At 34.5% G+C, this 17,318-nt stretch overlaps 1 protein-coding gene across 3 annotated transcripts in view; it reads right to left on the bottom strand.

Moving 5' to 3' along the window:
• RPS6KA3 (ribosomal protein S6 kinase A3) overlaps positions 1 to 17,318 on the bottom strand; it is a 97,287-nt gene that overhangs the window by 71,770 nt on the left and 8,199 nt on the right. Inside the window, exons 1-3 of one of the 3 annotated variants that reach the window (XM_016199373.2) lie at positions 3,494 to 4,785; positions 3,243 to 3,336; positions 2,253 to 2,289 (exon numbers count right to left, since the gene is read on the bottom strand). The exons of 1 other annotated variant lie outside the window; for it this stretch is intronic. The gene's annotated coding sequence lies outside the window, so the exon portion shown is untranslated. Of the gene's footprint in view, positions 1 to 2,252; positions 2,333 to 3,242; positions 3,337 to 3,493; positions 4,786 to 17,318 lie in introns of those variants that run through there. One more of the 3 variants, XM_016199372.2, reaches the window with a different exon arrangement.

The following is a 17,318-nucleotide window of genomic DNA, read 5'->3' as shown; positions in this document are numbered from 1 at the left end:
CCACCATACATTGCTGAGTCATACTAAGTTTTCTGTTGATTCAATACTCTATTTACACTGTAACTAAGCCCTGTATCCTCTATTCTGTACTGGTTACTCTTAGCCTTGTGAATAAAGCCTTATTTTAAATTTTCGTGTTTTTCCCAAGTTCTGATCAATTGCTAGACTCCATAGATTAGATTCCAAATTTGGCAATCAGCCTTTTCTCTTCACTATTTTCAGCTTCATATGATCCATAAATTTTACAATATATTTCCTTTTCTGAACTCCTCACCCAACTAATTAACAGTAATATACTACCAAAGGTATCTAAGAAAAAAATTAAGTGAAACGTGATCTAAAGGTATTTTTGCTCCACTTTTTGCAAAAATATCTAGTTCCTTTCTGAGTTTAGCAAAGATTTAAAATTTTGAACAATTTAATTTTTAAAGCAGGAAAATATGAAGGCCAATGTTATCCTACATACCAGTGCAGGATCTTTACAAAGATCTATCAAAAAAAGGACCTTTACTTCAACAAATGTTTTGTATCATTTTATCAGAACAAGGATTCAAATGCTATCTGTTAGAAATGAACAGTTACTTCTGCAGCTAAGAAGTTTCCCTTTTTGAAAATGACCTTGGCTTCATTAAAGATTAGGTTACATGGACCATCAGTCAGACTCAATACTGCAATTTCTATAGTTCCAAAAGTTCAAGAAATAGCATCTACTAAACAAGGAAAGTTATTTCTCTAAGTTGAAGAAGCAGGGAAAACAGGTGGCCTGAATCTGGCTAGCATCAAGTTGAAACCTGTCCTGCCACTTACTGCTGTAGTATCTGACCCTGGGTAAGTTACTTACATTTTGAGTTTGTTTCTTCATTAGCAAGATGCATATAATATCTACCCCACAGGGATGTTGTAATTAAAAGGATCCACCAAGGGACAGTAGATGCTCAATAAAGGCTACATCCTGTCCTCTCTGTATAACATTTTCATTTCTATAGTTAACTTCTAAATGCAATTCAGTGAGCAAGTACAGGAGAGTGTTGAGATACCTTTTCACCACTTAGTACAGCCAAATTCCTGCCAAGCAGGGTGGAAGAGATCATTCATGTGTGTGGTATATTTTTATACAATGTGGCTAAAGAATGAGAACAGACAAAAAAAAAATAGTTTAAAAGAGAGGCAAATGTATTTATCCTCTCTCATCCCACCATAATGCCTTTCAGCCAAAAAAACTGCAAAGCTTGGCAGATTATACATATGCAAATATTATGTGAAATACTGGAAAAGGTTAGAAAATTCTAATCATGCTTTACTCTGTTAGTCTGAAATATGTAAAAGTCAAAAATCAGATAATGTACAATGTGGGTCTCATCAGAACAAATCAGATAAAGACGACTGTTAGCTTGAGTTCCGGTAGGAATTATTTTCAAAATAACTTCTAATGTGGTATAAAATTATCACTTAAGATCATCTTCCTGGTTTAAGTTAAAGGGGCTGAACAATTCACATCGGTAATTCTGAATCAAGGTTTTAGGACTTCTAGAATATTCCTACGAGTTTTAAGGAAAATCCTGAAATGTTAAAAATAAGAACATTTTACTAATTTAAAAAATTCATTTTAAGTAACCCTACTAAATAGACTGTTTTGTTGTAATGGTATGTTTACAATAATGCATATTTCCAGGCTGCTGTTTGATACCTTTGAAGGAAATATAAAATAAAAATTTAAAAATGCTTTGAGTTCAGCAGATCATCATGTACAAGTAAGTATATGGGGACTAAAAAATGATCTGTGATTGATCAAATGCTAACATGAACTAAGCAGGACATACCATGTACTGACATCTTCCTACCTAGATATGAAAGGTACATATGAACATAGGGAGAAAAGGGTTCCTCACAGAGAACAATAGCCTAAAATAAGAGGAAGGGAAGAGGAAAGGAAAGGGTCCAGAGCCCTAGTGGAGACCCAGGTTGTAGGAATGAGCAAGGACCACACAAATTTTTTTTTTTTTTACCACCTTCAAGTTTCCACAAATACATGTGCCTTCCAAACTCCATATCAGCAATGATTTTCCTGCCAAAAGTGTATGCAACAGGAGTTCCATAAAGGTGCTGAGGATGAGGCATTAGAAACCTCTCTCAAACTGCAGTTACGATACCATCAAATTGTTCAGAATCCAAAGAATCCTCTATGCAATCACATTGAAACAATAAGAAACAAGCATTTTATATTCTTAATAAGGAAGGTATATAATCCTTACCAATGTGACAGGATTAAGAATCAGCTCCTCATTTATCCTAAGGAAATATCAGAGATGTGCATAAAGACTTATGTACAGTGATAGTCATCATACTCATTATACTGAAAAATAGAAAACAATCTAAATGACCAACAGGGGACTGGTAAAATAAATCATAATACATCTATTCATATGTAGGAATACTAAAAAATGGTTAAAATCAGGGCCTCAAAGAAAAATTAACGATGCAAAGGTATGCTTGCAATATATTAAATTAAAAGGGATACAAAACTACCATAGTATGACCCCAATTTTGCACCCCCCCAAAATGTGTGCATGTAACTGGCAAAGCATACATAAATCTTATCAGTAGTTACCTGGGTCATAAGATTTTCTTCTTTGTACTGTATTTTCAAATTTATATGCATTTATTATATATTATTTTAAAAAAGATAAAAGATAATCAATGTAATTAGAAAATCCGTTTATTCTAGTTAAGGTGCCCTTATGCCTGCTTTGCTATTCCTTCAGCAACTAAAGGCCTGCTAGTACTCAAGACTGTTCTATTTTCTAGACAAGGGTAGGAATGGCCTCTGGTATATCTTCATTTTAAGCTTTTTCTTTCCTTTCTGGTCCTGTGGTTTTGGCCTCAGAAAATAGATATATTTTAGGCCTGAATCCACCTCATGTTTTTTGGAGTATACCCCTAAGGGGAATTCTGCTTATGAAACAAGAGTATGTTGAGATAAGAATAAAGAAAAGAAAATACGGTAGCCAAAATTAAATCTGCATTGTGAATAGCAAGTATTAGAATTGACACTGCAGAAAACGGAATCCATGCCACGGAGGACAAACTTGAGTAAATGAAAAAGGAAATGAAAGAAAATATTTAAAAACTATGGAGGACAGACATAGAAATAATCTATGAATAACAGATGTTCCTAAAGAAAAAACAGAGCAGTTTAATCAATCAAAAGTATAAGAAAACTTTCCAGTTCTGAAAAAAAATACCTGAGACTGGAGACTGAGAAGGTTCAACAGAGATCATCAACACCAAGACATGTCCTGGCAAATGTTTTTAAATTTCAAGGGTAAAGATATAATCCTACAAGCATACAAGCAGAAAAAAATAGGTTATTTTCAAAGGAACTAAAACCAGATTGACCTCAGTTTTCCTCTGCAACAATAAAATGTCAGAAGACAATGAAGTAATGACTTACAGAGAGTTGAAAGGGAAAAGTTATGATCTAAGAATTTTATACCTTGTCCTAGTTTTTCATGTACAAACGTCACAGGAAATTATTCTTAGGTCTGCAAAGCCTTATAAAATGTCACCATCCTGGTAGTATCTTTTTTCATAAATTGTTCAAAGGTGTGTCCTAGACTATTGAAAGAGAATCAAAATAAGAACTCAAGAATATTGAGGTAGGAAAGAACTGGTGAAGTATACTGACACCAACTTAATATCTAGAAATAACTGAATAGAATAATTAAGCCCACTAAAAAAGGGTCAAAAATGAAGAATAAATAATTGATATAAGTATATAAACAACATAAAACTTTAGAAAGTTAACGGTAAGATCTGTAAACTCAGAATAAATTAATGTGGACTCAAAATAAAAGATTTAGTGGAAGAAGGGAGAAATAAAGATTCTAAATTTTGTCTTTCCTAAAGGAATATTTAAAAACCACTATTTTTAGTAATTAGCTAGTAAGTATAAATTTTGCAATGTTTTGAAAAACCATACAATAACCAAGAATTTTATTTATTTATTGCAGTCCAAATCACTAGAAGATAATAACTGGCAAAGACTGTGAATAATACTTTACGCAGGTATTACATTCAACCCTAAGATCATGAGGCAGGTATAATTATTCCCATTTTACAGACGAGGAAACAAAGGCTCAGCAAAGTTAATTAGTGAATGGCAGAAGCAGGATTCAAACCCAGGTCTTTCCAGTTCCATAATTCTTTCATCACTATTTCATAACCTCCTCAACAAAACAATCCATATGGCAAAAGTAAAAACACACACAACACAATAAAAAACTTAAAATAAGATGAATGAAATAATTCCAAAAGTAATAATGTAAGAAATGTAAAGTATCTAATTAAAATCAAGAGTCTTACTGTATATTTAATGCAATTACAGAATTATTGATGCTTTTATGAGTGATGGTGGTATGGTAGTTAGTGTTTTTAAAAGTCTTTATATTTTCAGAATTATAAATGTAAATATTTACATCTGACTTGATGTATATAGGATTAGCTTCAAAATAATCTACTGGAGCCGGGGAGGGGAAGAGAGAATACATGTGGGGGGTGATAATTCTTGAGGCTGGGTTATGGGAATATGGTGGTTCATTATACTATTCTCTCTACTGTGGCATGTGTTTAAAACGCTTGATGATAAAAACGGAAAAGGTTAAAAACACCCACACAATCACATACTACTTTAAAGAGAAACCCAAACAAAAGAGATAAGTATAGAAAAGCATTAAGAAAAAGAAAGCAAGTGTTTTTAAGATTAAGACCAAAAACAAACTGTGAGGCAAAAACCTTAAGCTGATTAAAAAGGTCATTTAATTTGGACTAAAAATATAATTAGTACGTAATACCATATAGTTAAAATAATTGCTATCACTTACTGAGGAATTACCATGCACCAAGCAAGTGCTAAGTGCTCTAGATCATCTCTGATGCCTCCGACAATGCTCTAAGTCATTATCACTAACTTACAAATGAACAAGTCAAGCCAAGATGGGTATGTCAGTCTTTTTGAGCACTGTGTCCTCAACCCCTAGCAAAATGCCCGGCACACAGGAGGTGCTCAATAAATATTTCAATAAATGAAAAAGTCTAATGTCCTGCCTAAGGTTAATAAGCAGAGCCTAAATTCAAACCCAAATCTTATTCTAAAACCCCTATTCTTAATCACATTTAAATCTTTTAATAATGATATTTCATAGTAACAGTAAAGATGTTCATTTCCTTCTGTGTTTGTTTCTCTATTTTTCAGATTTTCTATAATTAGCATGTTATTTTCCCAAACAAATAATTAAAATAATAAATGCAAAATAGTTTTGAACATTTAATCACAGACTAACTTAACCACAAAACACAAAAGATATTTTGGGAACTATAACATGAAATAAATGGAAAGAAAATAGGAGGAGAAATTTTAGCACACTAATATCAACTAGCATAATGAACAAAATAAGGACAAAGCATATGAAGTAATTTATATTAGAATAGGTAGACACTGAATTTTATAATGTAAAAAGAATATATTCTTTTCAAGTTTTTATGAAAAATTATAAAGACTAATCATGTTTTAGACCATAAAATTCAAAATTCCTAAAAGCAGAAATCACATAGATCATATTTTCTGATTATGATAAAAAACTGAATAAAGAAATAAACTAAAGCACTCATTCAGAAATTAATACTCTTCTAAATAACTACTGCCTCAAGGAAATAAATAATAACAACAGCTATCATTTATGTAATGCTTATTTTGTTCAAAGCATACTATTAGTTATGTTACACAAATTCTCTTGTTTAATCTCAACTAATCATTAATAAACCACGAGGAATATTATGCATAGTAGAGGGAAAAGGTTAGGTTGAGATTTAATAACTTGTTCAAGATCACAGAGCTACTAAGTTTCCATATAAGATCATTGAACCCAAGTCTGAATCCAAAGCTCATATTATTACACAGAAATGCTGTCATATATTACTGTTAGAATTTGTGTAGAGGCATCTAGTTATGCTCATTTTTCTTTTATAAAATAAAATTTTGTAATAAAAAGTGGAAAAAGCTAGAGTTCCTCCTTAACACATGTTCTGAAAGTGGCCACTTGTTAAATACACAACTCTAGAGAAGGTAATGATTCATTTTTCTAACATATCATTGATCAGATATATTATTTCAAATTGCATAATCTTCTAAAAGAGATTCCTTTGAATACATTAATATTCTCAATAGGACAATTAAAAAAGGAAAAAACCATATTAGATAAAGCAGGGAAGGTAGGGTAAACATGATTTGTCACTAAATTTATTTCTAAAAAGCAGCATGACCTTGGAAAAGTCACTATTTTCTGGTATTTATGTGCAATCCATAAGAGTTTGGTGGAACCTTGGCCAGAATGGATTTGAAAGTCTGCCGCTAACTGTGGGCAAGCCCTTAAGCCTTGCCTGAGTTATGGCTTTCTTCATTCATAAAATATGTGGATACCTGAGAGCTCTTCAAGCTTGGAAATGTTATAATCCTGTGACTTTAAGGATTCAAGTTATTTAAGGTTATGTAAGATTTTTACACCTGAGGAAATTACTGATTCTGTATTCAAAGCTGTTTTTATGTTATTTCTAATTCTTTCTTTCTCTTTTGCATCCAAATTAAGTTTTATCTATATCCTTTAGTGGTGCCTTTGTACCCAATCGTAAGCAAGAATAATGCCAAAGAATGGGATTGCACAAATGTTGTCACCTGAAAGAAAAATACTAATAAAAAGAAAACACAGTTTTTCTGTGCAGTTTAAGGAACCTAAAGCAATTTTATAATTTCCACAATCCAATCTTACTATTCTTACTTTGCTAGTATTGAAAAGAATTAAAATGTCAATTTGTTTTTTTTAAGCGCCTGTCTACTCCCAGCCAGCCCTATTCCTGCTCTCCTAACACTTTCAAACCCCACTTCTTAGTACTAGTGGAGTTTGTAGTATTTCCCATACCTGCCTGATGATCAGAATCACCTAAGATTCCCGTTAATAATACATTACCTGGCCTTACCCCAAACCAAAAACGAATCAGAAGTTCCAGAAGCACCATGGCTTAATATTTCATTTTTTAAACAGACACCTTAGATGATTCCTGTGATTAGACAGTCTGGGGAATCACAGTGTAGAGAAAAGATCATGGGCTTTGGAGTCTGACATATCGTTTCAATACCTGGCTTTGCCCTTTATTATAGGTGTGACTTTGGGCAAGTTACTTAACATGAGTCTCAGTTTTCTAATCCACAAGATTTGGATACTAGTTATGTTGAAGGTTGTGGTCAAGTTCACTATGCCTAGCCATGTTGGGTGTTCAGTAAGTGTTAGCTTCTCTTTCTTCCTGCTCATCTTGCCACAAGAAATGACAAATACAAATACTTGAGGGGATTCTGATGAGTCCCTTAGCCTAATGGGTCCACTTCCATTTCTAGGGCTAAAAACCAGAGTACTAGATAACTGTTTAATGCACTACTTGGGTTGGCTAATTTAAGAGTTTGGGAACAAGCCTAATAATTTATTCTGGTTTCCAGAGGCTTAAAGAAGGCCTCCTATTTAAAACAGACATAACCATTTTGTTAGGCTTCAAAGGCTAAGCTATGTGACTGTGCCAAGATTACATGAACCTCTGTTTCCTCATCGGTAAAACAAGTGCTGCTTCAATGTTTGCCGAAATGAGCACAATACAGTATTGATAACATAACTGTTAACTAATAATCACCTAAAATAATTAACTTGTACACAGTCTTACAAACATCTTTATGAACAAAAAGAAGACAGCGATAATAGCTTGTAAGTAAGTGAAATGAGACAGGATGGGACTTGCTCAAATACACAATAAATCAGAACTTAACATCCAAGCAAAATTCTTATGTAGTATCAACTGCATCTTTTTTAAAATTTAAATTTATTGGGGGATAACAGGAGTTAATGACATTATATAACTTTCAGGGGTACAATTCTCTAACACATCACCGGCACACCGCACTGTGTGCTCACCATCTGAAGTCCAATCTCCTATCACCATTTATCCCCGCCCCTCTGGTAACCACCACGCTTCAGCTGTATCTTAACACAAAATGCTTTAGACAAGTTTGGAGCTGACTGAGAAAAAAACAATCCAAACTACTTACTCACTCTAAAAAATGTGTGTGGGTACTTAAAAATTATCATAGGTATAAACACACAATCTAGCAACAGACTTATTTCCAAAAAAGTAATCATAAATAGTTTCTAATTACAGCTCCATGATTAATTCTAGCTACACATATATTATACATATACATTAATAAGAGCATTTTACTAAAAACTATTAGTATTAATTGTTCAGATAAGCTATAAAATAATTAAAAGAAATTTTTAAAAAACTAAAAATCCGAAAACATTCAAGACAGAAGTTACCCTCAATTCTTAAAAATAAGAAAAAAATCCTCAAATATTATTGAAAATAATTTATTTTTCTTTTAAAAGTAAAGAACCACAGCTTTTCTCTTGACTTATTCAAATTATTCTTTAATGAAACTGACTTTCATGCAGTTTCTGCCCTTTCCTTATTATGTTTATTTCCAGACATTTAATATTTTTACTGCTATTTTGAACAAGATCTTTTTTTCCATTATCGTTTCTAACTAGGAAAGCTATTTATCGATTTCTGAGTATATTTTGCATAATATCATCTTTAGACCATCATTAGTTTTAACAAACCTTTTTACTGGTTTCCTTAGATTACCTAAGTATGTGATATATATATATATTATCTGTGAATAGTAATCTTTTATCCTTCTTTTGAGTATCTTTAATTTTCTTGCCTAAGGGCATTAGCAACCTCTTCTAGAACATAAAATAGAGGTGAAAACAGCTGGCATAGTTTTAATGAGACTTCCTATAATATGTCCATCAAGCACGATGCTGGCTATTGGTCATAAATAAAAATTATATATATAATTTTTTCCATCACCATTTATCCCCTCTATGCCCTCTTCCACCTCCACGCCCCCTCTACCCCCACAATCACCACAGTATTGTCCATGTCCATTAGTTCTTTTTTTTCTTTTAATATTAAGGACATACCCTTTTATTTCTACTTTACTAATTTTTTAATTGAAAACAGACATTGAATTTTATCTAATGCTTTATAACTTTTCAAGCTTTTTAATTGGAAATGATTATAGGTTCACAGGAAGTTGCAAAAATAGTACAGAGAGGTCCCATATACATTTAACCCAGTGGTTTCATCTTACGTAAATCCCTGTCAAACACAGGAAATGTATACTGATGCAATGCCCAGATTTTATTCAGATTTCACTGGTTTTACAGGTTCTCGAGTGGGTGTGTACCCTACATATTTTACCACATGTATAGGTTCCTGTATCTACCACCACAGTAAAGATACTGAACAATTCATCATCACCAAGGTCCTATGTTTTGCCCCTTTACAACTGGACCCACCTCCCTCCATACCCTCTTCCTAACCTTGGCAACCACTAACCTAGTCTCCATTTCTACAATTTTGTCATTTCAAGAATGTTATATTAACGCAATCATACATTATGTAACTTTTTATCACTCAGCATGAATTCCCTTGAGATTCATCCAAGTTTTTCTGTGTATCAACAATTCATTCATTTTAATTACTGGGTAGTATTCAATGGTGTGATTTACCAGAGCCTGTTTTAACTATTCACCCATTGAAGGACATTTGGTTTTTAACTTTTAAGTATTACAAATAAAGCTGCTATGAATATTTGTGTACAGTCTTTTGTGTGGACATACATTTTCACTTCTCTGAGATAAATGCCCAGGAGCATGACTGCTGGGTCACATAAATAACTGTAAGTTTAATTTTTTAAGAAATGGCCAAACTGTTTTCCAGAGCTGTATCACTTTACATTCCCACCACCAGTCTGTCAACATTCTCAACAACATTTGGTATTGTCACTATTTTTAATTCTGGCTGTTCTAACAGGTATGTAGTGATATTTCATCATTTTCTCATTTCACTGACAGCTAACCATGTTGACGTCTTTTCATATGCTTATCCATATATCTTCTTTGGTGAAATGTCTGTTCATCTCTTTTGTCTAACTTCTAATTGTATTGTTTTTGTCTTTGTTACTATGAGTTTTGAATGTTCTTTATATATTCTAGATGCAACTCCAGTCTCAGATACAGGTTTGAAAATATTTCCATCTAATGTGTACCTTGTCTTTTCATCCCCTTAATTGTTTTTTCATAAAGATTTGAACTTTGAGGAAGTCCATTTTATATATCTTTTATGGATTGTGCTTTTGGTATCTGGTCTAAGAACTCTTTACTTATCCCACTGTCCTGAATATTTTCCCTTATGTCTAAATTTTAAGTTTTAGTTTTACATTTTATATTTAAATCCACAATCCATTTAAATCATTTTTGTGTAAGCCATGAGATTTAGATTGAGGGTCACTGTTTTTCCTATGGATGTGTAACTGATCCAAGCACCACTGTTTAAAAGGCTATCTACCCTACCCTTCCTCCACTAAATTGCTTTTGCACCTTGACAAAAATCAGTTGGCTATACTTGTATGGGTCTACTTCTGGGATCTCTATTCCGTTCCACTGATCTATGTGTTTATCCCTTCAGCAATACTAGAGAATTTTGATTACCGTAGCTATATAGTAAGTCTTAAAAATGGGTAGAGTGATTCCGCCCACTTTACTTTTATCTTTTCAATATTTTAGTTCCTTTACCTTTCCATATAACTTTTAGAGTAAGCTTGTGTTAAACCTATAGAAGAATTTGGGGAGAAATGACATCTTTACTATGTTGAGTCTTCCAATCTATGAACATGGTACATCTCTCCATTTATTTAGACCTTTGATTTCTTTCATCAGCATTTTTTTAGTTTTCAGCACACAAATTCTGTATCTTGTTAGATTTATACCTAAATTTTCTTTTTGGGCAATTTCAAATGGTACTGTTTTTCATTTCGGTTTCCACACATTCAATTTACTCTTTTTTTTTTTTTTTTTTTAAAGATATCTTTATTGATTTGAGAGAGAGGAAGGGAGAGGAAGAGAGAGAGGTAGAAACATCACTGATGAGAAAGTCATTGATCGGCTGCAGCCCGCAACCCCAGCATGTGCCCTGACCGGGAATCAAACCCGATCTCCTGGATCCTAGGTCGATGCTCAACTGCTGAGCCATGCCCGGCTGGGCTCAATTTACTCTCGTATGCTGATTTTGTATCTTATCATTTTGCTGAATTCACTTATTAGTTCTAGGTTTATGTAAATTTCTTGAGATTTTCATTGGAGACCATCATATCACTCGCAAATAGGGACAGTTTTATTTCTTCCTTTCAAATCTGTATGTCTTTTATTACTTCCTTTTCTTGCCTATTATGCTGGTAACTATGTTGAATAGCAGTGGTGAGAGTGGACATTCTTGCTTTGTTCCTGATATTAAAGGGAAAGCACTTAGTCTTTCACTATTAGTGTGAAGTTAGTTGTGGTTTTTTGGTAAATGTTCTTTATGAAGTTAAGAAAGGTCCCCTTTTATTCTTGGTTTTCTGAGTTTTTATTATGAATAAATGTTTAATTTAGTTTAATGCATTTTCTACATTAATATTATTTTTCTTCAGCTTTTTAATATGATGGGCTAAATAGAGTTATTTTGGAACACTGAACCAGTCTTACATCCTTGAAATAAAACTCACTTGTTCATAGCATATAGTTTTTTCTACATTGCTGGATATGTTTTGTTAATATTTTGAAGATTGTGTTCTGTATTCTTGAGGGATACTGGTCTGTAGCTTTCTTAGTTTTGGGATCAGGGCAATACTGGTCACATAAAATGAGTTATGAAGTCTTTTCTATTTTATGGAAGAGACTGTATAGAATTCATGTAATCCCTATCTCTTTAATCTTATGTTCCAGATCCTTCTTTTACCATTTCCTTTCTGCTTGAAGAACTACCTGCAGTCCTTTCAGGGTCTGGTACAAATTCTCTAAGCTTTGCTTTATCTGAGACTGCTTTAATTGCACCTTCATTCCTGAAGAATATTTTCACTGGGCATAGAATTCTGGGTTGACAGTTCTTTTCTCTCAGCACTTGAAAAACAGTGTGCCATTTCGTCTGGCTTCCATGGTTTCTAACGTGGGATCTCCTGTCATTTGAATCATTGTTCCCCTATAAGTAATAGTTCATTTCTCTCTAACTGCTTTCATGATTATTTCTCTTTATTTACAGTTTGATTTAAAAATTTAATTGTGGTAAAATACACATAAAATTTATCTTAAGCACTTTTAGTGAACAGTTCAATATGTTAAGTATATTCACGTTGTGCAACCAATCTCCAGAACTTTTTCATCTTGTAAAATTGAAACTCTATATCCATTAAACAACTTCTCATTTCCAAAGGTTTGATTATGATGTGTCTGGGTGTGAATTATTTTGGGTTTTTATTGTTTGGGTTCAGCCAGCTTCTCAAATCTGTAGGCTTGTATCTTTTGCCAAATTGGGGACATTTCAGTCCACATTTTTCTTCTGCTGAGACTCTGATGTCATGTTAAATCTTTTATTAATGCACCCCAGACCCCTGAGGCTCTCTTCATTTTTTTTCCTTCAGTTTTTTTTCTCTGTTGTTCAGAGTGGGCAAATTCTATTGCTCTATCTTAATTTTTACTGACTCCTGTCATCTCCATTCTTCTCTTGATTCCATGCTTATTTCAGTTATTGTATTTTTCAGTTCTAAAGTGTCCATTTTCTGCTTTATGCCTTTTATTTCTTTTCTGAGACTAACACTTCATTTGTTTCAAATGTTTGTGATTGTTCACTGAAGCATTTTTATGATGGCTTCTTTAAAATCCTTGTCAGATAATTATAACATCTGAAGCATCTTGGTGTTTGTATCTGTTGACTGTTTTCTCATTTGTGTTGCATTTTCCAGGTTCTTAGTATAAGTGATCTTCAATTGTATAATAGACATTTTGGAGATTACAAGACTCTGGATCCCATTTAATTTTTTTAGTAGGCTGTCCAACAGTTGAGATATAAGTGTGCGGGCAGGGTGAGTGCGTTTATTCAACTTCCTGCTGGGCTCCATCGACATCACCCTGGCAAAAGTGGAGCAATGAGTCACACTGCATTTTTGCAGATGGGTGGGATGGAAGTTCAGCTCCACTCTCCGCCCCAGTGAAAGTGGGGCACCAACCTGCACCACCTCATTCCCTCTTTGTAGGGGTGTAAGCTCAGCTTCCTGACAGACCCCACTGACAATAGTGGGTAGGGAAGCAGAAGGCTGACTCACATTGTTCTGTTGCTGCAAGGTAGAGTGGAAAGCTCAGTTCCCTGAAGGCCCCAGTTAACTTGGGAGGGGACAAGGGGAAGCAGAGTGCCAACTATCCCTGCCATCCACCACTTTGTTCCCCCTGGTAGATACCAGATGAGGGTGGAGTCTCAGCTCCCCAGTGGGCCCCACTTACATCAGGGGAGGGGGGAAGCAGTGTTAACTAGCCTACCTCCAACCATCTTGTTCTGCCTTAATGTTTGGTGAGGGTGGAAGCTCAGCTGACACAGGGCAGGGGAAGCTTAGTGGAGACTAGCCCTGCCTCACACCACCTTGATAAGTCTCACTGCTTCCAAGTTGGAGTGAAGGCTCAATTGTCTACTGGACCTGGCTGACACTACCCTAGTGAAAGCACCACCTCCTGCAGGGGGTGGAATGAGGAAAGATTGGGTCCTTGATCACCCTGCCAAAACCACCTAGCAGAGGGAATCAAAGTGCTGTCTGCTTTTGATAGGCAAGGAATGGGAGATTAGGTCCCTGATCTACCGAGCCAATACCACTGAGTGGAGGAATCTGAGCACTGCCACTTGCTTCCTTGGACTAGGGTGTTTTTCTGTTGATGTTTAGCTACAGTAGGGTGTGTAGTACAAAAAAAGTTTGCTATTGTTAGCCTACCCTTTCCCCAGTCATCTGGCTAACGAGAACAGGCTTTTTCTTGGGGCCCATTTTGTCTGTGCCTGTTAGTGGTTTTAGGTTGGAGGCTTTTACAGCACCCAATCCAGAGAGAGAAACTTGGGAGGGGACAGGGGGAAGTAGAGTGTCAACTAGCCCTGCCATCCAGGGGTAGTGTGTGTGTGTTAAAAAGAACTTTATTGGGTGTCGGGGGTGAAAACATTTATTTCCTAGTTTTCCACATTATGGTTAAAAATGTACTATGGAAACTGCTAGAAAATTATAGATCATAATTTTGCCCTAACGATCCAATTACATCTATTTATATCATTCCTGGCTAATTTAGCTTGCTTAGTGTTTTCCAACTGTCTGTCTACCTCAGTACTTTTAGACTATAATATTCCAAAGAAAAGAATTCTATTTCACTCATTATCACCTAGTACTATACTATACTATACTATACTATACTATACTATACTATACTATACTATACTATACTATACTATACTATACTATACTATACTATTACACTTTCAGAACAGCCAGGGAGAAAAGATCACTTTGAAACTCATTTATGAGCTCTTCTTTTTAATAATCCAAGGAAATCTTATTAACATGTCTATGACATTTATCGCTTTAAGTAACCCCCCCTTACTGCTATCAACATCCAGTGTGATATTCTTCTTGAATTATACCAATGGCCAGCAGGAACTTCAAGAAAAGGAGGCAAATATGGGTTTTATTGTGCATTTTTACTTCTTTAAATAAAACACCTATATATTTCACTTTATTTAAGAGACGAGTTCTTGAAAATAATTCATTTATCTGTTGACATGCTTAATTTAAGATATTCTATAACTTTTGTTGTGATTGACCTTCAATTAATACCTGTACTCTTGCTTTAAATAAGAAACTATAAAATAGAATAACAAGACTGAGAAGACTGTAAGGAAATTATTACTGCTTCAATCTTTGCTTTCTTTCTATAATTTTCTATAATTAACCTTCAACTCTTTGTTGTGTTCCTTTAGGAATTCTGCTCTGGCTGGAGAAGGGGTGGCCCAGGTGATGAGGTATCCTAAGGTACTTCCACAGAACATGGGGCTCTACTAACCCAGGTGGAAAACCATTGTTCTAGGAAAAGTTTTGTATTTATTACATCTAGAAGTGAAGGAAATCTTTTAAAAGCACAAACTGAAACTAAGTTTTCTGTGAATTATGTATATAACATAACACAGATAAGGATCCTCTATATCAGCATTAGAGCAAAACTCCATTTAAGTCCACAAATCAGTAACATAATAAGCATGAGAGTTACTTACATATACAAGCAGACAATAAGCACATGAAAAGATCCTTAACATCCTTAGTCACTAGGGAAATGCAAATTATAAGCAACAATGAGATACCATTTCACACACACTAGGGTGACTATAATGAAAAAGAAAATAACAAGTGTTGGTGAGGATATAGAGAAATTAGAACCCTCATACACTGCTGGTAGGAATATAAAATGGTACAAGCAAGTTGGAAAACAATTTGGCAGTTCTTCAAAATGTTAAATATAGACTTACCGCATGACAAAGCAATTCCATTTCTAGTTTTTACCCAAAAGAACTGAAAATACACGATCACATAAAAACTTGTATACAAATGTCCACAGCTGTATTATTTATATAGCCAAAAAGTGAAAACCCAGATGTCCATCAACTGATGAATGGATAAACAAAATGTGGTATATCCATACAGTGGAATATTACTCAGCCATAAAAAGGAATGAAGCAGATACATGCTATAACATGGATGAACCTTGAAAACATTATGTTAAGTAAATGATGTAAGACACATATTGTACGATTCCATTAATATGCAATGTCCAGAATAGGCAAATTTACAGGCAAAAGTAGATTATTGGTTGACAGGGAGAAGGAAGGAATAGGGAGTGACTGTTAATGAGTATAGGATTTATTTTGGGAGTGATAAAAATGTTCTGAAATTAGTGGTGATGGTTGCACAACTTTGTGAATAGACTAAACACCACTGAATTGCATACTTTACAAGGGTAAATGTTACGGTAGGTAAATCATACCTCAATTTAAAAAAAGATTAGCCCAGCTGGGCGTGGCTCAGCGGTTGAGCATCGACCTATGATCCAGGAGATCACGGTTCGATTCCCGGTCAGAGCGCATGCCCAGTTTGCAGGCTTGATCCCCAAAAGGGGGCATGCAGGAGGCAGTCGATCAATGACTCTCTCATCATTGATGTTTCTAGCTTTCTCTCTCTCTCCCTTCCTCTCTCTGAAATCAAGAGACATATTAAATTTTTTTTTTAAATAAATAAAAAAGATTAATTAGGGCTATTTGACCTAAGTTTAACCCCCTCACCCCAAAAAACACCAATGATTGTGTAACTTTTCTTTAAATTTCCTTTTATACTGTAGCAAGATAATTGGCAACTTTTCCAGGTTGAGCCAGATCCTGTTTTCTGGTACTTTGAGGGAGTGTAAAATAGATTTTTCTGAAAAGAAGAGGCAAATACAAAGAGGTAATGATTTAATACGCTACAGTTAAAAAACAGAGCAGTTACTCAGCACATACCTAGACACTTCTGTATGGAGAGCTGTTAAATAACATCTAGGCAGTCCCCCCTTTTCCAATACTATAGTTTTTGTTTCAAATGTTCATTTATAAGATAGCTGCTTAGATATCTCAAAACATTTTCCCATACAATATCATAAAGGCTGCTTCTCAGGCCAGTTCACAAAAGCCTATTTAACCCATACTGTATTTGGAGCATAGTATCTATTTTATTTTTCTAACTTTACCTATACACTCCCATAAAAACATCTACTCATGCAAATGCCCTGAAACCTCTCTCCTTTGTAGATTTCATCTAGACTGAACCACTCACCTAAACTAGAGCAGGGTAGTTTAGTGGAAAGCCAATGGAATTTGCAATCTGTGAGACTTGGGTCTGAATTCTGTCTCCTCCACTTACTGGCTATGCAACCATAAGCAAGTTACTTAACCTCTCTACACTTTAGTTTCCTTATCAGTAACCTGAGGATAATTATGTCTACCTCATTCAAATGGAAATACAAAAGTGTCTAGTCAGAGGGGGCATTCAGTAAATCTTAGTCTCCAAGATGTATCAATCCCCCTTTCCAGTATTAATATAGCACAGTATAGTGAAAAATGCAACATATTTTGAAAACTAAAATTTGCCAATGTGTTGGTGTTATCACTTGAATGAGAAATGTCACTGTAAAACTAGTGAAGTTGTAGAAAGTGCAGAATGGTGATTTGGGCATGTACCACCTACCAGGGCTTATCAAAATCTTCAAGGTAGGAGAAAGACAAAACAAAGCTGA

Source organism: Miniopterus natalensis, chromosome X (assembly GCF_054644295.1).
Source record: "Miniopterus natalensis isolate mMinNat1 chromosome X, mMinNat1.hap1, whole genome shotgun sequence".
NCBI lineage: Eukaryota > Metazoa > Chordata > Mammalia > Chiroptera > Miniopteridae > Miniopterus > Miniopterus natalensis.
This window is presented reverse-complemented; position numbering and strand designations above follow the sequence as displayed.